Here is a 19243-nt window from a genome sequence, read left to right as displayed (position 1 = left end):
AATCTACAAAACGTCCAGTGTTTCTTTAGTCAATTGTTTGCACCAGCTGTTTCTGTCCTGAAAGGAAAGCTGCTGCTACAGGCCATGTTCCTACCCTCTCTATACAAGAGCTAGAGGCATTCGTTTTTAATTATATATTTGGTAGTTTTCTAAAGCAGACTGTTCGGACACACCCAGGACTGTGAACATAACACATGGCTCGCATGGCAGCCTTTGTGTCACAGAGCTTCCTCCCTTGTGTAAGTCCCCAATTATGTCTACAGCTAATTTACTTCCCCATTAGCAGTCTCTTCGTGGCAGTCTCTTCCACCAGAGGGAAATAAGCAAAGGCCTGCTGCAACATGAAACTGGAACAAGTGGGCCTACCTTTCAGCCTGTTTAGTCTCCAGGGATGATGTGGTCAGTTGTATGACCTCAATGGGTTCATCTGCCACAAAAGAGGGGGTACAATTTTTGGGAGGGTGAGGAAAGTTTGCAAAACAGGCTGCTTTGTTGAACACTACGGACAGCATTTGAAAGAAGACAATTCCAAGACACTACAAATGAAGGGAAAGCAATGGAAATGGAAACGCCCCATTTCTAGAGAAGACAAGAGCCAGTGTGATATCTGTTAAGGTTCATTGAAAAATTAACAGTTAATGAGTTTGAGGTTACAGATGAGCCCGTGGTTTTACAGATTGTGCGTGATGTGTATTGGATGCAAGTATCCTTCTGATAAAGTTAATGTCAATGGCATGCAGCTTTCCATGATGATGTATTCTGGTGCCAACTTATCTCTTATTTTGGAAGTGGATTTTGATGAGAATTTTCGTGGGAAAGTCAAACTTGAAGATGTATTGCCTTTTAATAACAGGGGAAGGCCATGGACCTGGTGGGTTATTTTGTAGCAAATATTGAATTTCAAGGCAATGCTATTCAATGGAAAATGTATGTTCCGGTAAAAGGGGATATGATTCTCAGTTGGCCCCATCAGACGTTATTAGGGAATCTTCCTTGATCCTAATGCCTCCCCACAGGTACAAGTGAGAGCTCAAGATTGGAAAGGATATTGGTTCTAATTTCAAGGTTGATTTTCCCAAATCATTTCCTGATGTGTTTGCGGATAAGGTGGAATGTGTCACAGGTATGTACATCGCATCCACCTTAGACACAAAGCAATTCCAGTTAAAAGCAAAGTGAGGAACATTCTGTTGCATTTACAAGATGCAGTCAAGAAGGAATTAGATCGTCTGTGTGTGGAAGGAGTCATCAAGGCTGTAGAAGCTTCAGAGTTGATTTCTCCAAAGGTAGCAGCCACCAAATGTTCAGAACACATCAGGCACTGTATTGACTTGAGGCAACTCAACAAACAGGTTGTGGAGGACTACCGAATATCAAGGAGATGGTTAGTGTACTAGGTGGAGCGAGATACTTCTCCATGTCAGATCTTACCTCCGCCTATCACCACGTGCGTTTAAGTCCTGACTCTAAGAACTACACTGCTTTCATCACTCCCTTCAGGGTTTTCAGATTCAACCCTACGCCATCTGGACGGTGTTCAGCTGCTTCAGTTTTTCAATGGCTTTTGAACAACATGCTAGGGAACACAAAAAGGGTCAAGTTTTTCCAAGACGATGTTCTTCTTTATAGTGAGAGTTTGGATTCCCGTGTTAACAAGGTAAACAAAGTTTTGACTTTTTTTTTTTTTTAGGGAGAGGGTGATCACTTTAAAGTTGATTAAGTGCAAATTTTGCCTACCAGAAATGAACTACCTGGGTTACATCATTTATAGTCAGGGTGTAAAGCACAAAGAAGATTTAGTTAGGACTATTGCTGAACTTCCCTCACCCACAAGAAAGATGTGCAAACTTTCCTGGGAATGGCAGAAGTTTACAGCAGATTATTGGAGAATTTCTCAGGACGCACTTGTGCAATAAGACAATTGTTGAAAAATGGAGCTCAGTTTAACTGATCTGAGGAGTGTCAGAAAGAATTTGTTGATGTAAAGCAAGGTTTGGATGCAGCTCAACATTTGACAAGTTTCATTCCAGGTTGTCCCTGTTACCTTCTTACTGACACCAGTGGGAAGGGACTAGGTGCTGTGCTTAACAGGATCAAAGGTCTGATTTGGTAAATATTACTTTTGCATCACTTAGGGGTGCTGAAAACAATTATTCAACCATTGAGAAGGAAGCACTGGCAGTTTATTGGAGTGTTAAGAAATTCAAACAATTCTTGTTTGGTGCTGAATTTGTGGTCAGGACAGACCACGAAGCTTTACATTAAGTGTTTCACAAAAAAGTCTAAATAGCATGTATTCTTGCATTACTAATGGTGGGTGGGATTACACCTTAAAAGTTGAGTATATCCCTGGAATCAAAAACAAGACGGCAGACTGTTTATCATGTTTTATGGAGGATAAAGCTGATGAGGAGAATAGTACTGAAGGACGTCAGTGGGAGGATGAGTGTACTAAGGTTTGTGTTTCGGAAGAGGTTTGGTTACAGGAAATTCTCAAAGATGATGTTTTGGACAGAGCGAGGGGAATACTGCAAGGAGAGACATTTTGGCCTAAAGGGGAGATAGGTGGCTTCGAAAAAGTAAAGGATGAGTGGTCTGTAAACAATAATCTGGTCTTAAGAAGAAATAGGTTGGTGGATCCTATAAAATTGAGGTGTCACATGTTGGAAATGGCTCACTGTGGTGATCAAGGGATTTGCAAAACCAAGGAAAGGTTAAGGAGCATGTACTGGTGGCCGGAGATGGATGTGCAAGTAGAGAGGGTATTGAGTGATTACTATGATGATTGCAATAATAGTGATAAAAGTCAAGAAGTCAGAACTGCTCCTTTGGTTTGTAGAGAAATTCCTGACATGGTATGGGAAGGAGTTGCTTTGGACATATTAGGACCAATTGATACTAAAGGGGAAGTAACGGGTATAGTCTGGCATTGACATAAATACTGTCCAGATGGCCTGTAGTAAAAATAGTGCGTATTTCCACAAGCTCTGTGTGTATGTTTTTGGATGAAGTGTTTTATAGCAAAGGATTTCCCAGCTTCATCCTTATGGACAATGGTGTCCAACTTACTTCCACTGAATTGAAAAGTACTTAAAAAAAGAGAGAGGAGTTGTACATAAAACAAATGCTAATTGTACCATTCAGAGACTAATGGTGATATTTAGAAATTTAATAGTACTCTAAAAAGGAGTCTATCCAAATCTCTAGAGCTGGAGGTAATGATTGAGTTGAAGGGGTTATGGACAGGGTATTGGAGTACAGAGTTACTCTCCACTCCACGACTGGTCTCATCCCTTTTGAATTGTTCAGAAAGTGGAAACCTAATACCAAGTTATATCTTCCTTGGGTACAGCAGTATAGTGGAAAGGAGTGTTCTTTGGATTATAGGATAAAAAAAAGAAATCCAGATTGAAAGAGTTATTGACTTGTGGCAAACTAAAATTCATCTTTGATAAACGTAAAACAATGCAAGACATCAAACTTGTAATTGGTGGCGTGGTAAGAGTGGAAAAAAAAAAAAAAAAAAAACGCATGTGATGGTGGACACTTTGGTAATCCTCAAAGGGTTGTCAAGGTGTTCAAAGCTGTGGCAAAAATCGGGAGATGGAACTATATGGAATTTTAATAGATTGTAAGTAAGTGGTCACTTTGTGTTGGGGGAGTGGTGTGATATTTTATGATTTGTTGTACCATTTTTACATTTGTGGGTTTACTGGGTGTTTACATTTGAAGAGTTCTCTTATCTATGGGCAGCTTTCTTGGATCTTGGAATGTTTCCATTCAAAGTTCTGAGGGAGTTAGGTGATAGGTCTTTGACAGGAGTGGTTGGAGTTTATCTTTTCTGTGATTAAAACTTGGATTCACAACTTTCATCTGCGTTCAGGACTACTACTTTCTCTCAGGATTATTTCAGCCAGGTATTCAGAGCTCATGTATAAATAAGTGCCTGGAAAAAGGTTAAGGTTCACGACCATGCATCAGGTGGGATTAAGGGGCTGAAGGTATTGATCCAGTAGTAAGTGTACTCAACACTCAGATCCGGGCATCTTTGTGATTAAAACTTGCCCTCAGTGGCCTATCTGCTAACCTGCTTTTTCATTTTAGTTCTAGTGTCATGCTAGCTTGGTGTGTGCATTGAGGCTGAAGCCCATATCCTGACACAACCAAGGTCCAGGACTTGTCCTCCGACTTGATGGGGTGGTTATCAAGTGCACCCCCATTGACAGACACTGGTCTACTGCTTCTGTCATGATTTTAGCACAAGGCTGTGGTGGCAACGTACAGTGTTTTCTGAAAACTATAGCTGTGACAAGACCTACTGGCCCAAATTTTTAAAGTTCTGCTTCTGGGCGCTTTCCCTGTTTCTAGGGCTGATGTCTCCAAGTGTACGAGGTTGATGTATGCTTGTCTGGGCATGGTGTATGCATAAATGAGCTAGCGTAATGGAGGCCTGTGGGATCCATTCTGGACACCACAGTCCTGGCCTTGCGCAAGATGAGGTTTATTTTCCCAGACAGTGAAGAGATACTACTGACATTCCTGGAACTGGAGGAATGACACCAAGACATTGACTGGAGTGGGGACAGAGCTCCTTCAGGTCCTTTGCTTAGCAAGAAGCTGCTTATTTTTCTTGAAGAATGCCACTTGATGGATGTAGAGGTGAGGGGTAGAACTGCAGACCTTGTTGTGCAAGGTGAGGCCCACCGTTTCCTTCCTGGATATACTCCTTCTGGTGACTGATAGTCAGGTGCAGAAACCTCACACTCTTTGTGCCTTCGTTGTGGGTGCTCCAGGTTTGAGATTGCCTCCGGTGAGAAGAAAAACTCTACAGAACCATTCTGTATGTGTAAAGTAAGTATATATAATTTTCATTTTAAATAACCTAAAATGAAATATATATATACATATGCACACACAAGTTTTTGATTTACTCCTAACTATGCACAATACCCATAAATATGATATCTTCCCAGATTATGAAAGCGCGCGTCACAAGCAGGGGCCCTGCTCTCTCCCTTTTCTCTCCAAGCATCGTGAACATGATAGATGCCAACACCAGATGGTCTGGGACTTTGTGCCCACACATCATGAGTAACAGGGTCTTCATTAACCCCTCGCATCTCGAACAAGGACACAAGCATCCCTCGCCGCTGCGGATGTAAATTCTCGCACCGGGGTTGTCTGCGCTAGTTAGCGACCACCGGGAAGCCCCGGTTGGGATAAAGGATTACTGTTCGTGTCTATTATTTGCGTCTGGGAAGTATTTCGTTCAAACAGGCCCGAAATAAATAGTATATGGCAGTTCACAAGTCAGGGTTTCTGGTCTTCCTTAGTGACAGCCTCGTGGTGTCTATACCGGAGAGATGAGCAGCCGCAGTGTCGAAACGAAACTGGAGGGGACCACCTGCAAAGAACATGGCGAGCCCCCCCTCCACCCCCAGACTCACTCAGGCTGTGCTGAGGGGGGCCCTTGGTACTTCTCTCCCTCCCCCCGTCCTCCCCTCCACCCGTCCACTGCGGGGGCCTTTGTTACGCCACGGGAGAGATGCGGGTGTTGAATTTCAGAACGGATCAGAGAGCTTCGGCAGCGCTGTGCCAAGGCCTGCCAAGTGCTTCCCGCCTAGACGGACTGGTGTAATTATTGCTCTCAGAAGAAAGAGGGAATTCTCCTAGCGAACCAGTTGCAGCCGGCAGCAGGGCAGGGTTTTATCTTCGGCTTAAACCGCACCCTCTATGTGCTTGTATCACCTTGTTCAGGGCTCCACCCCTCCACCGGGCCCACAAACCGGCAGTGCGGGTGATGCCACGAGTGGGAAGACAGGCTTCATGGGCCTGCCGGAACCCGATGTTCCCTGCTGATGCCCTGCGGCAGCCAAACTTTCTTCACAGACAAGACATGGCACAAACAAGCCTGCCCCAGACTGGCAAAGGTGGTACTTGCTTCATACAGCGTGGGCCTGGCTCCACACAGTCCCCCACAGGTGCACTGTAGCAGTGTGACGTCCACCACAGGCCCACACGCCTCCCCCACCAGCCTCGAGAATCCCGACTCCCCACGAAGGCAGAGCTCAGCGCTCCCAACAAGAGGCCTTTAGCAACCAGGCCCTACCAAGAGCTGGGGCCCAGCAGAGCCCAGCATTGTCACACGCAAGAGGTGAAGGGAGGAATGTCTGCGAGTACTATAAACCAGCGATTCTTAACCTTTTGAACCCTGTGGACCCCCACTTATTACTGGAATCCGGGGACCCCCACCAGTGAGTCGACACTGCAAGCTAGGGACCCCAGCCTAAGCAATTTTGAAGATTTAAACCACAAATGATTAAAACACATATCACAATCTTAGTTTTAATAGGAAAGTTGGAGCTTTTCTAAATTCAATTAAGCCACCCATCGCTGTTCCGTATGATCCCCTTGCACTGTTCCACCAGTCAATCCGAGGATACCAACTTAACTTGCAGTCTGCAATTTCAAATTCCTGCACATGACATAACATTTTAACTTTGTCAGTTTTACATTCCACCTCTTTATTTATATAAACTTTATTATTCTGCTATTATTTAATTTTCTAAGCAGTCAGACACCCGGAGTAGGCTTCGCAGACCCCCAGGTTTAAACCATGGGTACTCGCAAACATATTCCCAGGGGCCACAAAGCATGAACTGTGGTGTGTCCAAGGGCCACACTGGTGCCAGCAGGGTAGGAGTTGCCATTCCTACCTTGGGAGAGTAAAGTGTAAAAGGGAAGTAAATTGATTATTCAGTTGGAGTGAAATAGAGTTGCACAAGTAAAACCAGAAAACCTGGCTTCCCCATGTGACCAAATTGTGTGATCTTTGGCAAGTGTTTTATTTCACTGTGCCTCCTTTTTCTTCATTATCGCATAAAATAGAACTTTGAGATACAAGACATGGATGTGCAAAACCTTCTGTTGTGTTTAATTTAATATACAATAATTTTGTCCATGCATAATACCAACCCAGGCCACCTATACAGTTCTGTGTGACAACTGACTTCCCTCAGTTCACTACTGGCATAGTTATCATGCTGGAAGGTGGAATGAATATCTATATGCTCATTTTTTTAAACTGGCACTTCTAAAACAATACTTTTAAATGCACACTGTTATCTGATTTACTGAGGTGAAATGCATCTGTATGTCATTGTTAATAAAATATGCTTTTTAATTTTGGAGAGACTGTATGTGTATATATATATATATATATATATATATATACATACACACACACACACACACACGTTTGTTGCAAGATGTTTTAAAAAAAATGAATGGGTTTTTAAAGTTAAGTGGTGCAGAATACCAGAGGTGCACCTTTTATTTTGCTTCAGTTAGCGTGTAAATAAAAGCTCGCCCATTTATTCAACATTTTTCTGAATGCCAGTGCTCTCTCAAGTAAAGAGCAGCACAGTGCGTTTTTTCAGGAGGGGGCCATACATTAAGGCTAGGAGGGCTGCAAGAGGCTCACAGGCTGTACTTTAAGTAGGACTGGTCTAATTGTAACATTGTTTTGTTATCACTTGACAGAAGCCCGCCTTACACCAGTTAACACTGACCCTACAGCTCAAGAACAGTCCACCCAGAACCTTCAGGCGAACCTCCTATGGAAGGAAACACAAGCAGCCCCAGACCAATGCTCATCTTCTTAGGCTTCATCAGTGAGGTTTACCAAGCACGGGGCCCACACACGTGCATTCCCTTACCCACTTAGGACATGAAATCCAATGCATGAAAGGTGATGCGAAGAATGCTGGCAAATAGTCTAAACTACTGGCAATCCCAATGGTTATCTCTCGAAACCATGCTCACAGTAGTCGTACGGCAACTATACTGTCCTCTTGGCGTGGAGAAACCCAGTGTTCCCACAGACACAAGTCCCTTCAAACAAGGCCTGGTAGAGTACAGCCTTCTCCAGCCAGCCTCTGGAGGCTCGCCATACAGTCCGAGATCAACAAAACCCAGTGTTGCGACATCCAAGGCATCATAGACTAAGTCTGGTCCAACTTGCATGAGTCAGCCAGATTCTCCATACATCAGAGCATAGTAAAACCCAATGTCCACACGCAGCTGGCTGAATGAATCCAGCATGTCCACACGGCAGGGCCAGGCAGGACAGGACCTACAGTTTCCAAAGATACCTCGGAACATCATTTTATCCACTGCACAAGGTTCTGTGAGTGGCAGCCAGTCTCTCCAACTAGCCCCCTCATGAGAGCCAGCCAAGGCCTAAAAGAGCATAGTAAACTCTTAAAAGCACCCTACTAAAGCTGCTTCAGGCTTTTCGGTATTAACTCGACCCCTACTAGTTGGCAACTCACTCCTTCTCGCCACGCTGTCCCACGGCTCATGTCCTCTGCAGCCCAGTTTGTAGACCACGCTTTCCCTTGGCTTACCACCATCCAATAGCAGATTCCTGTTCCACTCATGTTTACAGTCCCTGCTCTCCACACTGTCTCCTGTGCCCCTCAACAAATCCCACACCACTTTCTTCACCTTTCAGAAGGTCTTGCATTTTCTACTACCATTTTGGTCCCGGGGCAACAATGATGTATTCCCTGCATTCCTTCTTAATTTCATAACCATTTTTGGAGCTCTGTTTCCCCCCCCCCCCCCCAATAACCTGTGCACGAAGGTCACCTTCAGCAAGCCGCGACTTAACTCAATAGCACTCAGTGTGTGGGTGCTTGTGTACCCATAATAATTTGGGAAGAGAAACTACGTCTCAAGTCTAATCGCAGGCGCCAAAAAAGGGCGAGAACCGACACTGGGCCATTTAAATTTGCAGTCTCCCCCCAAGACTCCAGTTTTGTGATTATATTTAATATTCTATTGCCTTCTTTGACTTTTAGGGCAGGCTTGCTTCCAATTCATCAGCTGGAGGCACCAATGTGTGAATGAAAAGCCAAGGACTGCCATAGTGATGTCCTGACGTCATGTAGCAGGTGGTAACTCAAGGTAAGTGCTCATCACTGATCTGCAGGCTCGAGCCAAGAACGGTGGAAGAACAAGCTCTCTAGGAGCTATGTGAGAGCAGAGTGCAGCTTTGGTAGAGAAAAGGATCAAATGCACCGAGGGTGGCTGGGTGCCAGGTAGATATTTGTCTCTGCATTAGGTCGTAGAGAGGGTATTAAACAGTGGGTGATGAAAGTGGCAGGACACCGGATAGGGGTTTATTTGTACGTATGGGGGGGGGGAGGGGTCTGGAGGGGTGCCAGCTGCAGGGTGGGTTGTTGGAAAGAGAGGAAATGTGAGGATAGGGGTTGAATATTAAGTATGTTTTCACCTTGAGGGTTCTAAGTGACATTTTAAACAACGTGAAGTTTGCTCTTCTAGTCTTTTTGATGTCTATTATAACCAGTGCTGCTGGAATGAGGCGAGTCTGCGGTCGCTGTGTTGTTCGCATAATTACAGATTTGCTGCATTTGCCACAAAAATCCATCATCTGTAACGTAATCTGTAGATTTTAGCAACAAAAATGTTCTAGCTCAAACAGTAAAAACAATACTAAACATGCAGCGACACATGTTGCCGTGCGGCGGAAGGCTCCTTACAAAGCTTGACTGGTAACATTTGTTGCTTATTGCCATTTATGGGTTTTAAACTGCTACTAATGAGGTGCACGCAGTGCCCAGTGTTAACACGTGTAAAAAAAAAAATTACAAAATAAAGAAGTAATACTATATTAAAATGTGAAACATCATGCTGCATAATTTATATTTTTTTGCCACGTTCAACGCTGCCGCATACTTCCAGTGGCCCTGGTTGTAACGCCATAGAAAAAAAAAAAAAGAGAAATCGAATTAATTCATGTTAACAAATCTGTAGTTCTATGTGTCACCCTCGAAACGATCAAATGTTTAAACCACTAGCGGGACATTACACACATCTCCCAAGCAGCAGGCCTTCAAACCAACTAAGGGATTTTACCAGCTGGAGAGGGAGAGAGAATGAATCAGGAGATGGGTTGAGCGATAACATACACTTCTGGGAAAAGAAGGAAACGAACGGTAAAAGAAATCGAAAGGGAAAAGGTTAAAGTAGTCATTGGCATAGGTGAAAATCACAAACGAGTCAGGACGTACAATCCCAGCGAAGGGGATGGCAGTGACGCCTGCAGGGCAGGGGCCAGGAAGCGCGAGTTAGAATTGAAGAGCCCGGCGCAGCAGCGGGCACCAAGGCGCTCTAACCAATAAACATACGGTCTTCTAACGCGCATTAAGGCGTCTCAGCCGCATCCAGGCTCTGCGCCACAAACGCAGCAACAGAACAACAAATACAGCGCTTTGCATCGGGGGACTGCCTGAAAACCCCGTGAAAGTGGTGATGCTTACGCGCGCCGTCCATCTCCACACAACTCAAGCTTCTAACAGCAACAAATAACACAGATATAACTGAGGCAAGCAAACAGCACAAAAGAAACACAAAAATAAACGGCAAGGGACGCAAGCCCCCTCGTTAGGAGGGGGAGCGGCGGACCTTCAGACGTGTTTACAGAAAACAAGACTTACCCTGCGCCTCGGTGCGTCTGGAGGGAGCTGAACACGAGCCGAAGACGGGCGGAAAGAACAGGCCGGCTCAGTCTGAAGGGCGACCACACCTACTGTAAATACACCCAGGTGAGGGCAGGTCGGGCCAGGGATGGGCACGCCCCTGTGGGAGCCGAGGACGGGGAGGCAGGGAGCTCGGCTGCGCCCCGAGGACTCCTCTTAAAGTGGCACAGGGCCAGGCCCCTCCATGCCTGGGCCCACAAGCTCATTGACAAACAGGAGGCAGAGCGGGGGAGCACGAGGCGCCCTAGGAGACGCTCCGGGGAGAAACAGCGATGCTTCCTACGGAAGGGCCTCTCCTAGGGTGCATTTGTTGGTTTTGTCAGTGTTATTTTGTTTTATTTCAGCATTGGTGTATAGCGCGCAGTCTACCCCAAAGTGCTAGAGCGCGTTACATTAAAAATAATCGTTACACAAGTACAGAATTACAAACCTGTTAGAAACGTACACATTTACTTTATCCGAAGATGTGGGTACACTTAAAACCAAGAACACTGAAGCGTGTCGTATGAGGGTTACCACAATGTCTGCTGACGCCACCTACAAGATGGAGTCTGATGAAATGCGACAGGTAACTACTGCGGCTATGAAATCAGAGCGGTCTAGACCGGACCGGGGAGGCGCGCTATAAAGTCACTTTGAAGCAGGGGCGCCCTCCGCTCTGATTAAAAGGTAACCTTCGAAGCGCTGGTGCGTAGGTTCGAAGATAAGGAGTGCCTTTTACCCGACGTTGAGTTTGCAGTCACGGTTCAAAGTGATCGCCAGTGGCAGCTAGCCTACCCGTGCACTCTTCCTGTTGCGACGCAGTACGCACTGCCTAGTCTCCAGCTCGCTCTTTGTATGCTCATTCACACTCATCTTAGTCCGGGCCTTTTCAGTCCTCAGAAGTTTAAGGAGAGAGAGTAATGATGGGTGCAATAATTGCAAGAGCCATTGTTGGCGCTTAAACCCATAGTAAACTCCTATGTTGCTGAGAGCCAGTGCTTAATTTGAGCCGGTGTTTGGGGGCTGGTACTTATGTTTTTGCATCATGCATTTACTGTGAGTAAAATACAGTTATGGGAAATAAGGAAGAAGAGAAAGATGGAAAAGCGTCATACAGAGAGAAAGCAGAAAGCTGCAAGAGTGAGCTGAAGGTGCAGGGAGTGGCTGTAAGTGGATGACTTTAGGATTAGGCTGCCTTAGTGTTACCCAGAATCCATTTCAAACCTCAAAATTTGCCTAATTTTTTTTTCCTCACATTTCTGTGGTGGAGAGTTCTGGAATCTGAGGGGAGCCACAAATTTCCTACCACCCAGCATTCCCCCACGTCTCCCAAAAAAAATGCTACCTCATTTGTGTGGGTGGGCCAAGTGCCTGCGACAGGGAAGGGCCAAAAATGTATTATGGACAGATCAAAATTATCTATTACAAAACAGCCTGTTTTTGCAAAGGGTGCACCTGTGTTTTTGGTCCTGGTCTCGGCAGCCATCTAAGGAAACCTATCAGACCAAGAGATTCTGAAAACTAGACACCTGGGTGAGACCAGTAAAGTGCGGCTTGCGTGGATCTGCCTACTTTTCTGACCCAGAATCCCCGCTAAACCTCAGATTTAGCTAAAATAAATAACACATTTTTCTTACATTTCTTTGTGGGATCACCATGTCGACACAAATTTTCTACCACCCATCATTCCCCTCAGTCTCCTGATAAAAATGATACCTTACTTGTATTGGTGGGCCAAGTGCCTGCGACAAGGAAGGGCCAAAAATGTGTAGAAAGTTAGGGAGAAGCCAATGCAGGTCCAAAAGGGTAGTTTTTAGACTGACTCTGCTTTGGGAACCTACAGAAGTGAGGCAGAGTTTTCATCAGTACTGCTGGGTGGTAGTAATTTTGTGGATTCCTGAAGTTTGCATCATAAAAATGTAGGAAAAATGTGTGATTTCAGGGAAGGTTGGAGGTTTGCAAGTCATTGTTGGTAAGAAAATGGTGTGGGGTACATCTGAAGCATATCACCCTGAACTCCCCCAGATGTTTAGTTTCCAAAATCGTTTGGGTCTGGTAGGTTTTTCCAGGTAGCAGCATATCCAAGACCAAAAAGTGTGCTGTTCACCAATGCAAATGGGACGATATTGGGAGTTAGCCATACTGTCTTCGCCCATATGTAAAATCTACACCCAAAAGAGTCAAATGTCCTCTTGCTTGCCATTGGGATGAGATGCTTTAGTCCGAGGGTGGGGCAGAAAGACAGTTGCCCCTTTAGTTGAGGTGGGAGAATAACATGCCCATGGTGGTGGGCAGCCACCACCCTTCTGCTTTTCTTTTTCTTTTTAAATCCCTGCCGTCTAATGGGCTGTCTGCCCCCCCCCCCCCCAAGGGTCAGATTGGGGATAATAATAAAAAAAAAAAAAAATCTCTGCCGTCTAGTGGGCTTTTTTACGACAGTAATTAACCTATCTGTCCCCCAAGGGAAGCAGAAAGACTTTAGTCTCCATTTATATGGGGTGGGGCATAGCCATGCCCATGGTGGGCAGCCCCCATACCTTCTTTATTAAAAAATAAAAAAAAATAAAACTGGTGTCTAGTGGGCTTTCTGCCACTCTCCGCCCCGAGCACTGAGGCAGTGAAAGTGAAATGAGCCTATCGGCTCATTTCACTTTTGTTTTAAGTGAAATGACGTCAGCACGATGTGCTCGCTGATCGTCATTTCAATGAAACAAAATAAACAGCCTCGGGAGATGAGGAAACACCTATGCGTCAGATGCCTCCCGACCATCCGATGCATCGAAGGGGTTAACACCCGTACCAAAGTACAGCTATTTTAGAAAGACATGCTGAATGATATTGCACAGGTTACAGAGGACGCAGATATTGAACACCTCGAAGTTTGGATACTGGGCCTTACCCTTACTTACTCATGCTGAAAGACAAAAAGGTTAGTGTGAGAAAGCAGACAATTAGTTGTGGTTGATGGTAGTCTGCTGTAAGTAACAATGACACTGTTCTTGTTAGGGCAAGTAAACGCTTCAGTAATTTATACCTGAGCACAACCCCTGGTAACTATGGCATAGGCCATCCAACATTAACTTTAAAAAAAATATGTAAGCATTTACCAGAACCAAAACAGTTAAAGTCAAAAACAAAACTCCTGAAGTTTTACCTTCTGACTTAGTCTCTGAAATGGAAGTCAAAAATCCTTAGCGGAGCAAGGAAGCAGACTGTGGCTGAGATAGCAGTCGGATGAAGTTCCAGTGAAGCTGTTGACTTTAGCAGGAAAGCTGAGAATGGGACAAATTCAAAATTCACGCCCAAGGAAGTTCACTTGATGGTCAGATTGTTTTCGCCCGTTCACCTGGTGAAGTTTCTACCGTCGGACTTAGGTCATTTTTGGGAACTCGGATTCCTCTGGCACAGCAAGGCTGAAAACCTTAGCCGAACAGGTCTCCATGAGGCCTCATGCCTTCTCTGCAACATCCCACTGAAATCGATTTGCTGTTGTGGAAAAGGTCCAAGTGGGAGCAATCTGAATCTTTGGTCCAGAGGCAACGACCTTCGTTGGATTGACTTGACATGTTGGTCCCAGTCTTCTGTCGTTTGTTGAGGCAAAAAGTCATGAATACGTTTCTAAGTCCCAGCGTTTAGGGTTAGGCAGGAAGAGTACACTGTGATATGTCAAAGAATCCAGAATGTCTGGAACAACATATGGGGCACAGGACTCATTCCAACAGAGGCCACCAACAGGGTCCAGAGGAGGGCCAGTTGGAACTGGTCAGCTGGGCACACCTAGGCTTCTTGCAGCCTTTTTGTTCCCTGTTGCTTAAAAAGAGGTCAACCCAACTGACTCTTGGAGGCCACTTCTTAATCCTAGCTCCTGCGCGGTGTGGCCAAGGAAATGAGCAACCCCTCCCCAGTGGTCACCCACAACAGGCACTGGTGACAGCTCCTTTGCTACTGGGATTGCTGTCTGGCTGGCTAGTAGGACAACAGCGGGGGCAGGCTCAGATGTGAGCTACATCTGCATGTAACAGGGCAGGCCCCTATGAAGATAATTAATATCCTGGACATTGCCCGGATAGCCATCTTGTTATAACAACAAGACACCTCCCCTCACACACAGTCCCTTTGTCTCAGCTCGAGGAGCCAGTTCACACTTAGTCAAGGAGAGATTTATCTCCTGGGTGACATTTGGAAGCTCAAACAAATGGCCCTGAAGAGTCTTTAGGCTGGTTAAGGGTAGCTTATTAAAAGTACTTTTTGTGAAATATTTGTTACAAATCTGACTTTTGCAATGAATTAGATTTGTAATAGATATTATAAAAAGTCCAAGTATTAACCTTTTAATCTGGCACCTTGTAGGAGGCTGGCCTGGTTTGTAGTGGATACCTACACGTAATCACACCTTATAACAGGTCCAGTTATCCTTTATTAGTGAAATGTAGGCAGTGTCTAGAAGCCAGGCTCTCTAGAGGTAGCTGTAGCTGAGCAGCCAAGGCTTATCTAGGAGACATGCAAAGATCATGCAATACCACTGTATTCACACAGTTCTCACACACATAAAAGAAAATACTCAGTGTTTGTTTTGCTTCACTGCTGACGAGCTGAAATGCACACACACTGAAAAGAATCTCTGGAATGCAACTCTTAGTCTAGGAAATACATTTAATAAATCACTCTGCAAGGCTCGTAAAGGAAGGTCAGAACAACTGAAAGTACACGTTTAAAAGGTGCGCAACAATAAGATGAAAAAACATGTACAAAGAATCTTCAATCTATAAACAGCAAATATATATGCAAAGATACAAGTACATATATATATATATATAAATATATTCATACACAATGAAAAGCAAATAATTAGTAAAAATTAATCACCATGGGGCACAGTTGCTCCTTCATCTTTCTCTCAGTAGCATCAAGTCGTAGACTCCCAGGATCGACTGTCAGGAGAAAGAGAGATCTACCCTCACGGGAGATGTCAGGCATTGACATTTAAATCCTGACTGAGGTCTCTGAATCTCCCCACCATCAACACTGAGTCTCTTAAATACCTTAAACAAGCAGAAGAGGAGATTTCTAGAAAACCCACCCTCACTCCACAATTTGTTATTAAAAAATGCTGGCTCAGTTTTTAAAAGAACACATCGGTATTGACCAAGATCCTAAGGTGCCCTCTCTCAAAACCAAACCGTTCCCTGCCGTACCATGAACATAATCCTAACACTCTTATCAGCCTAAGCAATTGGTGAGAAAGACCACGCAGACACACAGAATAAAAACAGGAGCAAAAAGCACATTGCATAACATGGGCATGGAAAAATACGTGCAGCTTTTAACGTGGCAATGGCTAGTGCTAAAATAAAGTCAATAGGCAAAATGAAGGTTGTGGTCACTAATGTGACGATGTGCTGCTAGGCTAAGTGCAACATGGAGTCAGTGGCCAAAACACAAATATCATTACAGTGTTACAAAAATAAAGGTGCTTTATTTTGGTGACACAAATGCCAAAAATACCATAGAGACTACACTTCCTTAGGAGGTAAGTAAAACACAAATTATATACACTAGTATGCAGAGACGGGTGTAAAAACAGTTAGAAAACAGTACAAATAGTGACAATCACAATAGTTAGAAATTTCCTGGGGGAACACAACCCATATACTAAGAAAGTGGAATGGAAATGTCGGTTTCCCACCTAGGAAAGTGTAGTGTATAGAGGGTCGCTGGGAGAACTAGAAAACACTAAAAGTAAGTACTAGAACCAACCAAAAAACCCAGGAAAGTAGGAGTAAAGTACAGGAAATTTCCCAGAACACACAGAAACACGAGAAAAAAGATTATGCAAGAACCAAAAGAGACTGCAAGAGACCGACAGTGGATTCCTGGAACTGAAGGCCTGTGGAAGAAGGGGACCAAGTCCAAGAAGCACAGAAGAGTCCAGGGAGAACAGGAGCCCCTGCTAACCCAGATGAAGGTGCAAAAGAAGAACCACTGGTGAAGAACAACAGTCACTACTGCACCCAAGAAGAAGGATGCGGGTTCCTGGTTGGTGCAGATGATGTCCCACGACGGATGAAAGGACTGCAGCCTGGTTTGTGTCGCTGGAGTCCGCCAACAAGCTGTGGCACACGCAAAGCTCGAGATTAGCGGAAAATGGCGCTGCCCGGTACCAGGAGGAACCCGGTGGACTGTATCCAGGAGGGGGAGTCAGAGAGGGGCTCTCAGCAACTCAGAGAGCCCACAGACAGCGTGCACAGGAGTCCCACAGCATGGGGACAAAGAAGGTGCAAAAGGAGGCCCATGCAGCACTACAACAAAGTCTCCCACGCCGCAGGAGAACCACTAAGGAAGATGTGCGTTGCAGGATAGAGTGCTGGGTGCCGGAGCTGCACAGTGCACGAAGAACTTTGTGGAAAGATGCCAACAAGCCTTGGCAACTGCAAAACACTGGGTACGTGGGGATACTGTCTTGCGTGGGGAAGCAAGCGCTTACCACCATCACAATTGGACAGTAGGACGTCAGGACCATCGGGACCACTTCAGTCCACCACCCATGATGCAGGATCCATGCAGCTTGTCAGTAGAGGGGATCCACGCAGCTGATTGGAGATGGGGTGAGGTGCCTGCTGAAGCGGGGGAGTGACTCCTTCACGCCAAGGGAGATTCCTTCACTCTTTTGGTGCAGGCTGAAGACAGGCTTTCCTCTGAGGATGCACAACCTGGAAGTAGTTGCAGTTGCTGTCAGGAGCTGAAGATACAATGTTGCAGAAGTCATCTTTGCTTCTTTGTTGTAGTTTGTAGAGTTCCTGGAGGGTCCAGATGCTGTTTCTTTGGTGAGAAGTTGAAGTAGAGGATGCAGAGGATTCCTCCTGGAGTCTTGCAGTCTGAATCTGAAGAACCACACAAAGGAGAGACCCTAAATAGCCCTGAAAGGCATATTGGTCACCTAAACAGGTAAGCACCTATCACGGGAGGGCTCTGACGTCACCTGCTGGCACTGGCCACTCCAATGCTCCCAGAGCTCCCTGCCAACCTGGAATCCAAGATGGCAAAACCCAGGGACCCTCTGGAGGTGCTCTGAGCACCACCCCTGGGGTGGTGATGGACAGGGGAGTGGTCACTCCCTTTTTCTTTGTCCAGTTTCACGCCAGAGCAGTGACTGGGGGTTCCTGAGCCGGTGTAGACTGGAAAATGCAAGGAGGGCACCAAATGTGCCCTTCAAAGCATTTTCAGTGGCTTGGGGAGGCTACCCTTCCCAAGCCTGTAACACCTATTTCCAAAGGGAGTGGGTGTAACACCCCTCTCAGCCTCAGAAGGCTGGAATGGCAATACTAGGGGTCCTCTGATGAGCCCCCAGAGTGCATTGAATCATACAACCAATGCTTGCAAAAGTCTTGGGGTATGATTCCAAAATGTTTGATACCAAACATGCCTATGTTCGGAGTTACCATTATATAGCTGGACATAGGTAGTGACCTATGTCCAGTACACACGTAAAATGGCATCCCCGCACTCACGAAGTCCAGTAAAATGGTCCTGGAGGTCATGGGGGCACCTCTGCTAGTGCAGGGGTGCCCTCACACACATGTACTCTGCACCTTGCCCTCAGGGATGAAGGGCATGCTATAGGGGTGACTTGTAAGTGACCTGGTGCAGTGTAAATGGCAGTGATAGGGTGCATGCACCTTTTCATGCAGGCTGCAATGGCAGTCCTGCAGAAGCCTTTGCATGGTCTCCCTATGGGTGGCAAAAGATATCCTGCAGCCCATATGGATCCCCTGGAACCCCAAAGCCTTGGGTACCTAGGTACCATATACTAGGGACTTATAAGGGGGCACCAGTATGCCAATTGTGGGTGAAATAGTGGGTTACCAGTATGCAACAACCAAATTTAGAGGAGAGAGAGCATAATCACTGGGGTCCTGGTTAGCAGAATCCCAGTGAACACAGTCAAGCACACTGACATCAGGCAGAAAATAGGAATAACCATGGCAAAAAAGAGGGTACTTTCCTTCACTCCTAGGCAGATGCTTCCCTACTGAATAATTTATCCTGCTGCAGCGAAAATAGGTTTTAGGACATTGTCAGTGTAAGGACATGTGTAACTTTAAACTTTTACATGTCCTACTTTTAAATATCATGCACCCTGCTTAAGGACATTTAAGGTCAAGTTAGGGGTGACTTATTAGCATTTAACAGGATGGTTTAGGCCTGTCGAAAAGGGCTTGTTTTGACAGATTGAATTAGCAAATTAAGCTCGACAGTCACTTTACTGGTGGCAGGATCGCAGTCATGTTTGGCATAATCACCTTAGTGGTGGCACAACGTGTGCTATAGTCCATTTTCCTACGGCTATGACAACATGCATAGACCTTCACTTACCCTGAACTCCCTGAGGGGAGATGCATCATAGACCTTGTCTTATTACTTGCTAAGAGAGTCATATCAATACGCTGGAAGAACTCCCGACACCCCTTCCTGACTGCCTGTAGCAGGGATGTCATCGAGCTGAGAGCACAGCTTTCCGTAGAGAGAAACAGAAGGGCTTCCAGAAGTGGCCGATAGCAGAGCTATTGGGATACGCTGCTTCCAACATTTGCAGAGAATACCAAGGATGACAGCTGTCCTCCATCCCCCAAGACACACTGGATAGAAGACTTAGCTTTAGACGTATCCTGCATATATATCAGTACTTTCTCCCCCCC

At 45.5% G+C, this 19243-nt stretch overlaps 1 protein-coding gene across 2 annotated transcripts in view; it reads right to left on the bottom strand.

Moving 5' to 3' along the window:
• The window catches only part of LOC138246464 (FXYD domain-containing ion transport regulator 3-like), a 76001-nt gene extending 65321 nt beyond the window's left edge, over window positions 1–10680 (bottom strand). The window contains exon 1 of one of the 2 annotated variants that reach the window (XM_069201100.1): window positions 10524–10680. The gene's annotated coding sequence lies outside the window, so the exon portion shown is untranslated. The remainder of the gene's footprint in view (window positions 1–10523) is intronic. The other variant, XM_069201101.1, reaches the window with a different exon arrangement.
• Between the last annotated feature and the right edge of the window lie 8563 nt (window positions 10681–19243).

This window comes from Pleurodeles waltl, chromosome 7 (genome assembly GCF_031143425.1).
Source record: "Pleurodeles waltl isolate 20211129_DDA chromosome 7, aPleWal1.hap1.20221129, whole genome shotgun sequence".
Lineage (NCBI taxonomy): Eukaryota > Metazoa > Chordata > Amphibia > Caudata > Salamandridae > Pleurodeles > Pleurodeles waltl.
The sequence above is the reverse complement of the archived record's forward strand: the minus strand, read 5'-3'. Positions and strand labels throughout refer to the sequence as shown.